General features: G+C 39.5%; 1 long non-coding RNA gene across 1 annotated transcript; it reads right to left on the bottom strand.

The window, feature by feature from the left end:
• Positions 1-334: 334 nt before the first annotated feature.
• Positions 335-3,106, bottom strand: LOC125121209 (uncharacterized). Its single transcript, XR_007133403.1, has 3 exons — positions 2,377-3,106; positions 1,039-1,132; positions 335-598 (listed from the first exon to the last, which is right to left on the bottom strand). It is a non-coding gene; the product is annotated as an uncharacterized LOC125121209 (long non-coding RNA).
• Between the last annotated feature and the right edge of the window lie 6,657 nt (positions 3,107-9,763).

Genomic DNA, 9,763 nt, shown 5'->3' on the forward strand with positions numbered 1-9,763 from the left:
TCCCGAGAGGAGGCCACTTAAATGCTTGAGAAAAAGGGAACTGATTAATCCCACCTTGGGTGGGAAGGGAATGGAATCCTTGAGCCCTTCCTATGTCAGGGTTAATGTGATTTAGACCACGTAGGACTGGACATCGGCAGACAAACTGAAGTCCATACCCATCATGCCCCAGGATAAAATAGATCAAGCCTGGGCTGAAAATGTACAGGTAATTAGGAAGCAATGACTCTTCAATACTGAAATCTTTACAAATTACTGTTGATCCAGGCAAAGAGAGAAAAAGTTCTCTTAAAAATAACAATAATTTACAAGCAATAATCACTCTAAATAAATGACTGGACAAATTTAATGACTTGAAGCTAATCTTTAAACTATCAAGCTATGACACCCCCCAAGGCTGTCATTAGTCTTCCCAATGCAGTATGTACCAATATCCTACTAATACATAATGAACCAGTTCCAAGTAATTCCTATTCCAGTAGTCTTGCCCATCCAAAATGAAATGTAAGATGCCAAACATCTAGTGGTACAGAGGGATGTTATCTGCATAACGATGCACGGTCACAGGGTCAACCCAATACCCAGGCAGTCACTCCCACTGCAAAGAGAAGGAAGGGGCAAAAGTTAATTTGCTTTCCAATGTTAAAAGACAAATCGTGATTTAATCTAAAAAGTGGCTTAACCCATATCTAAATTTCAATGCACTGCACAGCTCTTATTTATATTGTTCAAAATTATAATTATTTGCCTTAAATGTTTCCCCAGTAATATTTGATAGCCTGAGTTAGGCTATAACTTATTTACACAACTAAACTTTTATTGTCTCAAGCAATAAACCTACATAAAATTACTCATTAGACTAAGCATGAATTAAGGCATGAGAAAATGTCGTATCACTTTTCGATTCTACACAACACCTATCAGAGTAGGAATTTGTTACACACTGTCATTAAACACATGTGATAAATTAATAAGAAATCAAAGGAACCCAGAAGTGAGAGTTAGGGGGAAATGAGATTCCTGCAAATAAAAACTTACTTGAATGTTTTCCTACTTCTGAGAAATTTGGGGTCAGCTCTTGACAGTGTTCATATGATTTGGTCCCATATCCTATGGTCAGTTCAGTTTGCTCCTTAAATGGAAATCATAAATACATGCATTGACTTAGAGTGCCAGCCATGTAAACAAGGGATCTCCACACTGCCAAGGCTGACCAAGTGCAAATAGGCTTAAAAACATGATATTTTTTTAAGTTTTTTGGGGGGAGGGGCTGTACCCACAGCATCTGGAATTTCTCAGGCCAGGCAGGGATCAGACCCACACCACAGCAATGACCCAAGTCGCAGCAGCGACCACACTGAATACTTAACCTGCAGAGCTACCAGGGAACTCCTAAAAAGTTTACTGAAAAGATGAAGGGGAGAAAATCATGCTCTAAAAATGTTTTGGAATCCTCAAATCCATAGGGAAAATATATAAACTAAAATATCTTTGCAAACAGACATGAAAAGAATTTGTACACAACTACAGCATCTTGATACTATTCAAACAAAAGTTTTCTCAATGTTTAAAAGAATATAATACATTAGGAACTGGTTTTTCACCTTTAGCTTAAGGTTGAGAATTAAACCACATGACAAAACCAAAAGCATTTTCAAAGATAATTTAGAAGTCATGCCAATTTATACAGGGAAGTAATATTATCATATTACCTTCTCTTAATTGATAATAAGCTACATTCATTACATACAGACGTGTTTCCTCTTTATCAACAAAGAGAAATCAATTACACCATTTATCTAATTTCTTTATTCACACGCTTCTTTTAATTTCTGACATATTTTTCTCTGAAACAGTTGCAAGGCACTTGCAAACACACCCAAGTTAACACAGTTATCACATCTCAAGCATTTGAAGATATAAGCAGTGGAGGCACTGTCAGTATGCAGTGCCCTCTGCTGGCCAATTTATGTAACGTTGTGATTAAGCAAAGTTCTTGAGTATTGATGTTAAAGTGGGAAAAAGAAAGGAAAAAAACTAAGATATTTTTCAGAATTAGAAATATAATTCCAGAGAGTCATCATTCACTGCTGCCATTCATTTACTGAACAAGTGTTTACTTTTATTGAACAAAACAAATGGAATGCTACCTTGTGCAAAGAAATTTCCATTGCAAAAAACAGTGTTGAGTGCTTGTTTCGGCAGCACATATACTAAAAATAGAGAGTGTTTAGAGAATTAGGCTTATTACTCCTGCTGAAAGTTCCAAGTCAAAAGGTACCCCATCTATAATCCCTTTCTCAATGTACTTGAACTCCTTCAATATTCCACAGCCCCTCCTCAGCTGCACTAACCACCTGCGCTATAATCTCTTACCTGTGTCTTCTCCATTGGAGCTGTGAGCTCATCCATGGCAGGGGTACAAGTGGCTCATCTTTGAAGCTTTGAACATTATAAAAGTTCCATTAAGGTCTGTCTGATTTTCTCGAGTGCTGCAGAATTAGGGCCAAATTGCACAATACTGCAATAAGCTTCCTGGTGATGGATGTAGACAGACGTCCTGGGCTCCAGAGCATAACAGGATTTTTAATAGTAGTAAGAGGTGAGGAAGAAAAGAATATGTGTAACATCATAAACCTCTGATACTGCGTTCAATAATTTTAGAAACGAAAACAGGTACAACACTGTGCTCAGACTGAGATGGGTTCCTGCCTACAACCCCCATTTGGGTTTCAGGCCAGATACTCTGGTTCACCAGAGACCAGCAAGTGGGGGCGGGGGGTGTGGGGATGGGGGGAGAAGGCTTGTGGGACAAGGTAGATCAACCTCTGGGGGAGGAAGAGACAGACTTCAGTGACACAGGTTGGGGAGGGAGAGGGGGATAAACGGGCCTGTGGGACTAGGGCAAGAGCATTCTGGGCTCCTCTTTAGGACTCAAATTGATTGCATTTTAACTGGAGTGAAACAGAAGTCACTTTAATAAATCCTTGAGATTCACATTCTGCAAGGTGCTGTAGGAAGATAGAAAGATAACCCAGATCTCTGTGGATGACCATTTAAACCATACACCCAGAAGCCTTTCAAGAAACAAAGCCTAGAAATAATAAACTGTGTGATTTGACTACATAAATTAGTTTTTACCATGCCAAACAATATTACCTAAATGCCAAAATATAAGTGACAAATTGCAAACGTTTTTTCAACATGCATGAAAAGGCTAAAGTCTTTACTATTTAAAAAGTGTTTATGCAAACCAGAAAGAAAAATACTAACCATCTACTAAGACACATGGGCAATTTTCAGAGAGAAAGGAAATACAGATTGCCTTTAAGCATATGTAAATATGCTCAACCTCACTAATGACTAATGAAATGCAAATAAGATGCCTTTTAATCTGAAAACTCTCAAACTATAAATGTAAAAATATTTTATAATCTTTGTTTATTAAAGCAGGTACAGGCAAACAACCTTTCTAACATATTGTTGGTGAGAAAAGAAATTCCTACAACTTTTACGGAGGACAGTTTGGCAATGTTTATCATATTCATCTTACATAGACGCCCACTTGTATCTAGGCATTCATCTTACACATCAATTCACGCTGGTACAAAGATATTCATTGCATCATATGTTGTAACAGCAAAAGAGCTGGAAACAACAGAAATGTCCATCACGGGGGCTAAGTAAATAAATCCTGGTACCTCCACCTATACTGAATTTGTAGCAGGAGTAGAAGTAGATGCACCAATAATGGAAAGATTTCTGAGACGCTATTTGTTGGAAAAATGAGCAGAGTAAAGAATATCATACATCCTCATCTTGTGTTTAAAAACAAATAGCCATGCTTGTTTATCAACAGCACTGCTGCTCTGAGAAGTGAGGAATGATCTCTGGGAAGTGGGACTGGGGAGGAAAGAGTTGGGTGGGGGGACCCTTAGTTTCCACTTTATAGTATATACTCTGGTATTGCTTGGTGATTTTTAACCATATTCTTATTTTACTCTTTCAAAAAATAAATGTTAAAAACTACAATATAAAAATTTAAAAAGAACTCTCTTCGGAAACTCTGCATCTACAGTGTGAATTGCGTAATAATGGATATAAGGAAGTCATTCCGTCATAGCTTTTAATTTGTCAAATGTAGCCAAGAGAAGAGGGTTGTGAGATTGAGAACAGGAGCTCAGGGCTCCCAGAAAGGGACGCACGCAGATGCTTAAGAATGAAACTGGGATGCAGGGACCTCAGCGGCCACTTGGCTCTCCGATCCACCCCCCCCACCTCCCCGCCCATGGGCCCTGCCACCCAGGAGTGGAGCACACCTGGCAGAAGAACTGTCCGAGGGTTCAGGGGCCCAGCGGTGCTGGGGGCCTTTGAGTGCAGTACAGAAGGCCCCTCTGGGACACTGCCAGCCATCAGCGGCTCCAGGGCTTTAACTCTGCATTGGCCTATGCCCTGACTCTATGGGACAGTGATGACCCTGTGATTCCCATGGAGCTGGAGGAACTGCATACCAAGCAAAAACTCTTGTACTGTGTGCTTTCAGGAAAATAAAACAGAAGAACAAAAATTAACAAATATTATCCAGCACCCTCCCTTCATCTCCGTCAAAGCAACACCTATGCCAAGAGCTGTTCTGTCCTTGGCACTCAACATCAAGGGTCTTGCCCAGATATTAACACAGAATCCACAAAAATACACAGCACAGGCCTGTCCTCCACAGCGCTGGCCATTGGCTACTGCAACCTCCACCACCAGTTTGAATATGTGATGATGGAATCTTGCCAAGAGTTCAATTGCCTGGTTCCCTGGACAAAATGTGTCCATTTTACAGCTAGTAATCAAATACATAAATTGTATCCTTTATTCTTTAAGGAATTTACCATTCCATGTTCCCTCTGAAACTTTGGTCACTTCTCCACCATCAACCCCTCCACTGCCTCAAAAAAAGACCATGTTTAAAGTAGAAAATCTGTCGTGGCTCAGCAGAAACAAATCTGACAATATCCATGGGGATGCAGGTTTGATCCTTGGCTTCACTCTGTGGGTTACAGATCCGGCATTGCTGTGGCTGTGGTGTAGGCCAGAGGCTACAGCTCCAAATCGAGCCCTAGCCTGGGAACCTCCATATGCCATGGGTGCAGCCCTAAAAAGACAAAAAAAAAGAAAGTGAAAAAAAAAACAGAAAATCTTTAATTTGTAGTTATTCTAAAAACCTTCAGTTGGTTTCTTTAAAAGGTGATGATGCCTTGTTTTCTTTTTTTAACTTGTTCTTTTTCTCAAATTTTAATTAGCATATTGTTGACCTACAATGTTGTATTATTAGTTTCAGGTGTACAGCAAAGTGAATCAGTCATATAAATAAATGTACTATATAGGTTATTACAAGCTATTGAGTAGATTTTCCTGTGCTATACAGTAGATTCTCATTAATCATCTATTTTATACAGTGGTATGTATATGTTATTCCTATCCTTCCAATTCTTCCTTCCCCTCAATAGTTTCACCTATCGCATGACTCAGAGCCTTGGTGGGTTGATGTCACCACTGTTATTTATGTATATGCCTTGTCATATTTATGGGATGACACTATCTAATACAATGTACCTAGCAGGATCTCAATAAATACTAACTGAATCAATGAAGTGACTTAGTGGTTATGACTGCAAATTAACTAGGCACTACTCAAAATTATTACTGAAGAAGTATCCTGGGGTAAAAGAAGGCATTATGCATAAAATTATGACCTGTTTATTTACTCACCCATTCACAGGGTAAGCCCTCCATGTTTGTCTCACCACTTAAAATAGACCAAGTCTACTTTTTTTATTTTTTTTATTTTTATTTTTGGCCCAACACTTGGCACATGGAGTTCCCTGGCCAGGGACCAGATCCCAGCAGCAGTTGAGACCTACGATGCAGTTGCAGCAATTCCGGATCCTTAACACATGGTGCCAGCCTAGGGATCGAACCTGAATCCAGTGCTTCAGAGATGCTGCTGATCCCATTGCACCACAGCAGGAACTCCAAGTCTCTCTATTTTAGCTCATACTGTTCTCTCTGCCAGGAACGCTCAACACTCCACCACCAACAACAACTTTCAGTATAATCCTTGAATCTACCCAGTGCAAACCCAAATCAAAACATCTGGAACTCAGTGGACAGTAAGCGCCAAAAATGCAAGAGAGAAAAAAAGATGTCAAGAGTAAGATGTGAATATAAGACTTTATGACATCCCAAAAAAAAAAAAAACGAGTTCCCATAGTGGCTCAGTGGTTAACAAACCTGACTAGTATCCATGAGGACTCAGGTCCGATCCCTGGCCTCGCTCAGTGGATTAAGGATCTGACATCATCATGAGCTGTGGTGTATGTCACAGACACAGATCAGATCCCACATTGCTGTGGCTGTGGTGTAGGCTGACAGCTACAGGTCCTATTTGACCCCTAACCTGGGAACCTCCATACACCACAGGTGTGGCCCTAAAATGAAAAATACAAAAAAAAAATGCAGCAATGACATATTGCTGCATTTATCAGCAACCAAAATTGACTTGATCCATAAATGACATTCTGCTAATCTTGGGCCAGTAAAAACCCATTTTCCCCTTAGCCCCACATGATGTAAATCCAGAATTTGTTTCTTCTGAATCTTCCTTAAAAATATCAAGGTGGTACCAGGGGTTATAAGAGTTGGCCCTTGTCAAAAAGAGATATTCTCCGACCTGGTACCTACCCATCTTCTCTGACCCATCATTTTGACCCCTGGCCGTAGCCAAAAGCATTGCAAACATTTATTAAGAACATACCACGTGCCACAAGCATAGTCATTTAAGCCTCACATTAATCCTCCAACATTGGCCCTTTCACTGCCCCATTTTAGGGATGAGGAAACTGAGGCTTAGTTAGACTGGGTGATTTACCCAAGGTCTAACAGCATGTAAGGATAACCTGACCCCCTTGCTGTACAGTGGGAAAATTAAAAATAAAAATAAAAATAAATTTAAAAAAAAGAATTTGAATGCAAGCCCATCTGGTTCCAAAGTTCAAAATCATAAACATTAATTTATCAATATTAATTGATACTGCCAGTGGTTCATCTATCTGTACTCAGAAGTGAATTCCTGGGTTTACCCCCACTATGCATCTTCTCTCATTGCCTCCAAAATCACCAACCACTGTTTTAAGATTCAGGGTCCTGACTGTTAGAATCTTTTTCAAGAATGGTCCCTAGATTAATCTCCAAAATTTATAAACAACTTCTGCAGCTCCATACCAAAAAACAAACAACCCCATCAAAAAATGGGCAGCAGATCTAAACAGACAATTCTCTAAAGAAGACATACAGATGGCCAAAAACACATTAAAAGATGTTCAACATCACTCACTATTAGAGAAATGCAAATCAAAACCACTCTGAGGTACCACCTTACACTGACCAGAATGGCCATCATCAAAAAGTCTAAAAACAATAAATGCCAGAGAGGGTGTGGAGAAAAGGGAACACTTGTACCCTGTTGCTGGGAATGTACATTGGTGCAACCACTGTGGAAAACAGCATGGAGATTCCTCGGAAAACTAAAAACAGAATTACCATTTGATCCAGCAATTCCACTCCTGGGCATCTATCCAGAGAAAACCATGAATTGCAAAGACACATGAACTCCGATGTTCACTGCAGCACTATTTTCAAAAGCCAAGACATGGAAACAACCTAAACGTCCATGGACAGAGGAGTGGATCAAGAAGATATCGTACATATACACAATGGAATATTACTCAGGCATTAGAAGGAAAGAAATAATGGCATTTGCAGCAACATAGATGGACCTAGAAATTATCATGCTAAGTGAAGTCAGTCAGACAACGATACACCAACATCAAATGCTATCACTGACATGTGGAATCTAAAAAAAAGATGCAATGAACTTTGCAGAACAGATACTGACTCACATACTTTGAAAAACTTGTGGTTTCCAAATGAGACAGGTGGGGGGGGCTGGGGATTTGGGGTGGAATGACAATAAAATCCGGTTGTGATGATTGATGTACAAATATAAATGCAATAAAATTCATTGAGTAATTAAAAAAAAGGAAAAAAGAAAAGAAATAGGCTTAAAGGTAAATAACTGCTATAGTGTTTAATGGAATCAACTAATAATTAATTGTTCTTTAAACTTTTATATCATTGTATTTAAGATTTTAATGTGAATTTTCTTTAACCACTAACCAAGATTCTACTTTAGGACAAAAATCTAAGAGGATTTCTATCTTCCAACAAATTGTCTACTAGCCTTTTAAATAAATGTGATCTTAAAAAAAAAAAATGGTCCTTAAGTTGACACAGTCCTCTTTTTCATCCAAAGGCTTATTCCCAAAATAGTAAACATTTTGAACAACATTCTTTCTTCTCTATATTCAGATATTAACATCCTAAATATCAATGATGATTGCTTGTTAAAAAGGAGAAGAAAATAGAGGCAAAATGCTCTGAAACTTCTGCCTGCGGAAACCTATCAGCAGAAGCTGAATGATGATTAGTAAATAAAAAGGCCACATTAAAGAAAATAGGTTTAATAAAATGTTGATGAGCTCCCTTTCTCCAAAGGTTAATAACCGGGAACACTTCCAAGCTGGTATTTCATGGGTACCTCAAAGTTGTAATCATGAAACTTACTTCCCAAACTCTGCGGCTGTTCATCAACCAGAATTCAGCACGCCTTAAATCAGCACTGCCTTGTTGCCACCAATGGCAATTTTTTTTAAAAATCACATTTACATTCATCATGAACATAAGCTGATCAGGAAATACATTTCTTCTAAATCATCTTGCTCACAAAAGATGATCCCCTTATGAGAATTATAATTCTATAGAATTATTAGGTTTTTTTTCTTTTTGAAAGAGTATCAATTTCTCCTCTGGGACATTTGTGTCTTTGGTATTAAAGAAAGAACTAGATTAATCCTATATTAATCCTGAAAACTGTAATCCTCTTTATTTTCAAATCTCCATCGGGACTGCGTGAGCAGCATTTACACAGTCTCCATCCTCTTCTTTCTGCCCACGTTTTACACAACCAAAAGGATTTTTTTTCCCAAGGACTCAACCATCTTGTGATCCCCGAAGTCTAACAAATCACTCCAAAAAGAGTGAACTGGACTTCAGAGGGGCTCCCAGCCCTGCTAAACTACTGCCAGATAACCCCAGCCTCTCACGCAGGAAGTTGAGAGCTCCCGGCCAGTGGCTGCTGCCAACAACAGGTCTCGGTAGAAGCCTTCACTCCAGAGCAGGAAACTCCTCCTTGGTTTATCAAGCGTAACTGCCAGCAGGCATCTGCTATAGGTAGGGCATCTCAAAAGTGCAGTAACAGAACCCGAACTGGCAGAGACCTCTCTGAGATAATTGAATCTGAGTGTCTGGGAACTCAGTGCTTTGACTCTGGATGGCCAGCAAGCTTGACCCTCTCTCTTTATTCAGGGCTGTAACTGAGTCAAGTCTTGTAATTACACCTGGACTCAGGCCAACCTCCATCTGTGTCTTACAACTGGGACACAAATGAGGGAAGAAGATGCCTTTTCATCTGCAGGACCTCTTGCCAAACGGGCTGGTCCCTCAGTATCAACAACTTTTATGATATTATGATTATAATGATCATCCCAGCAAATGATTCCAGAGGATGGATGTGAAGGAGGATAGTGCTGTTCCATTTCCCAAGGACCAAAGTTCAGCAGACTTTCCAGGACTCTCAGGGGAATTCTCAGGCAGG

Source organism: Phacochoerus africanus, chromosome 2 (genome assembly GCF_016906955.1).
Source record: "Phacochoerus africanus isolate WHEZ1 chromosome 2, ROS_Pafr_v1, whole genome shotgun sequence".
NCBI classification, from domain to species: domain Eukaryota; kingdom Metazoa; phylum Chordata; class Mammalia; order Artiodactyla; family Suidae; genus Phacochoerus; species Phacochoerus africanus.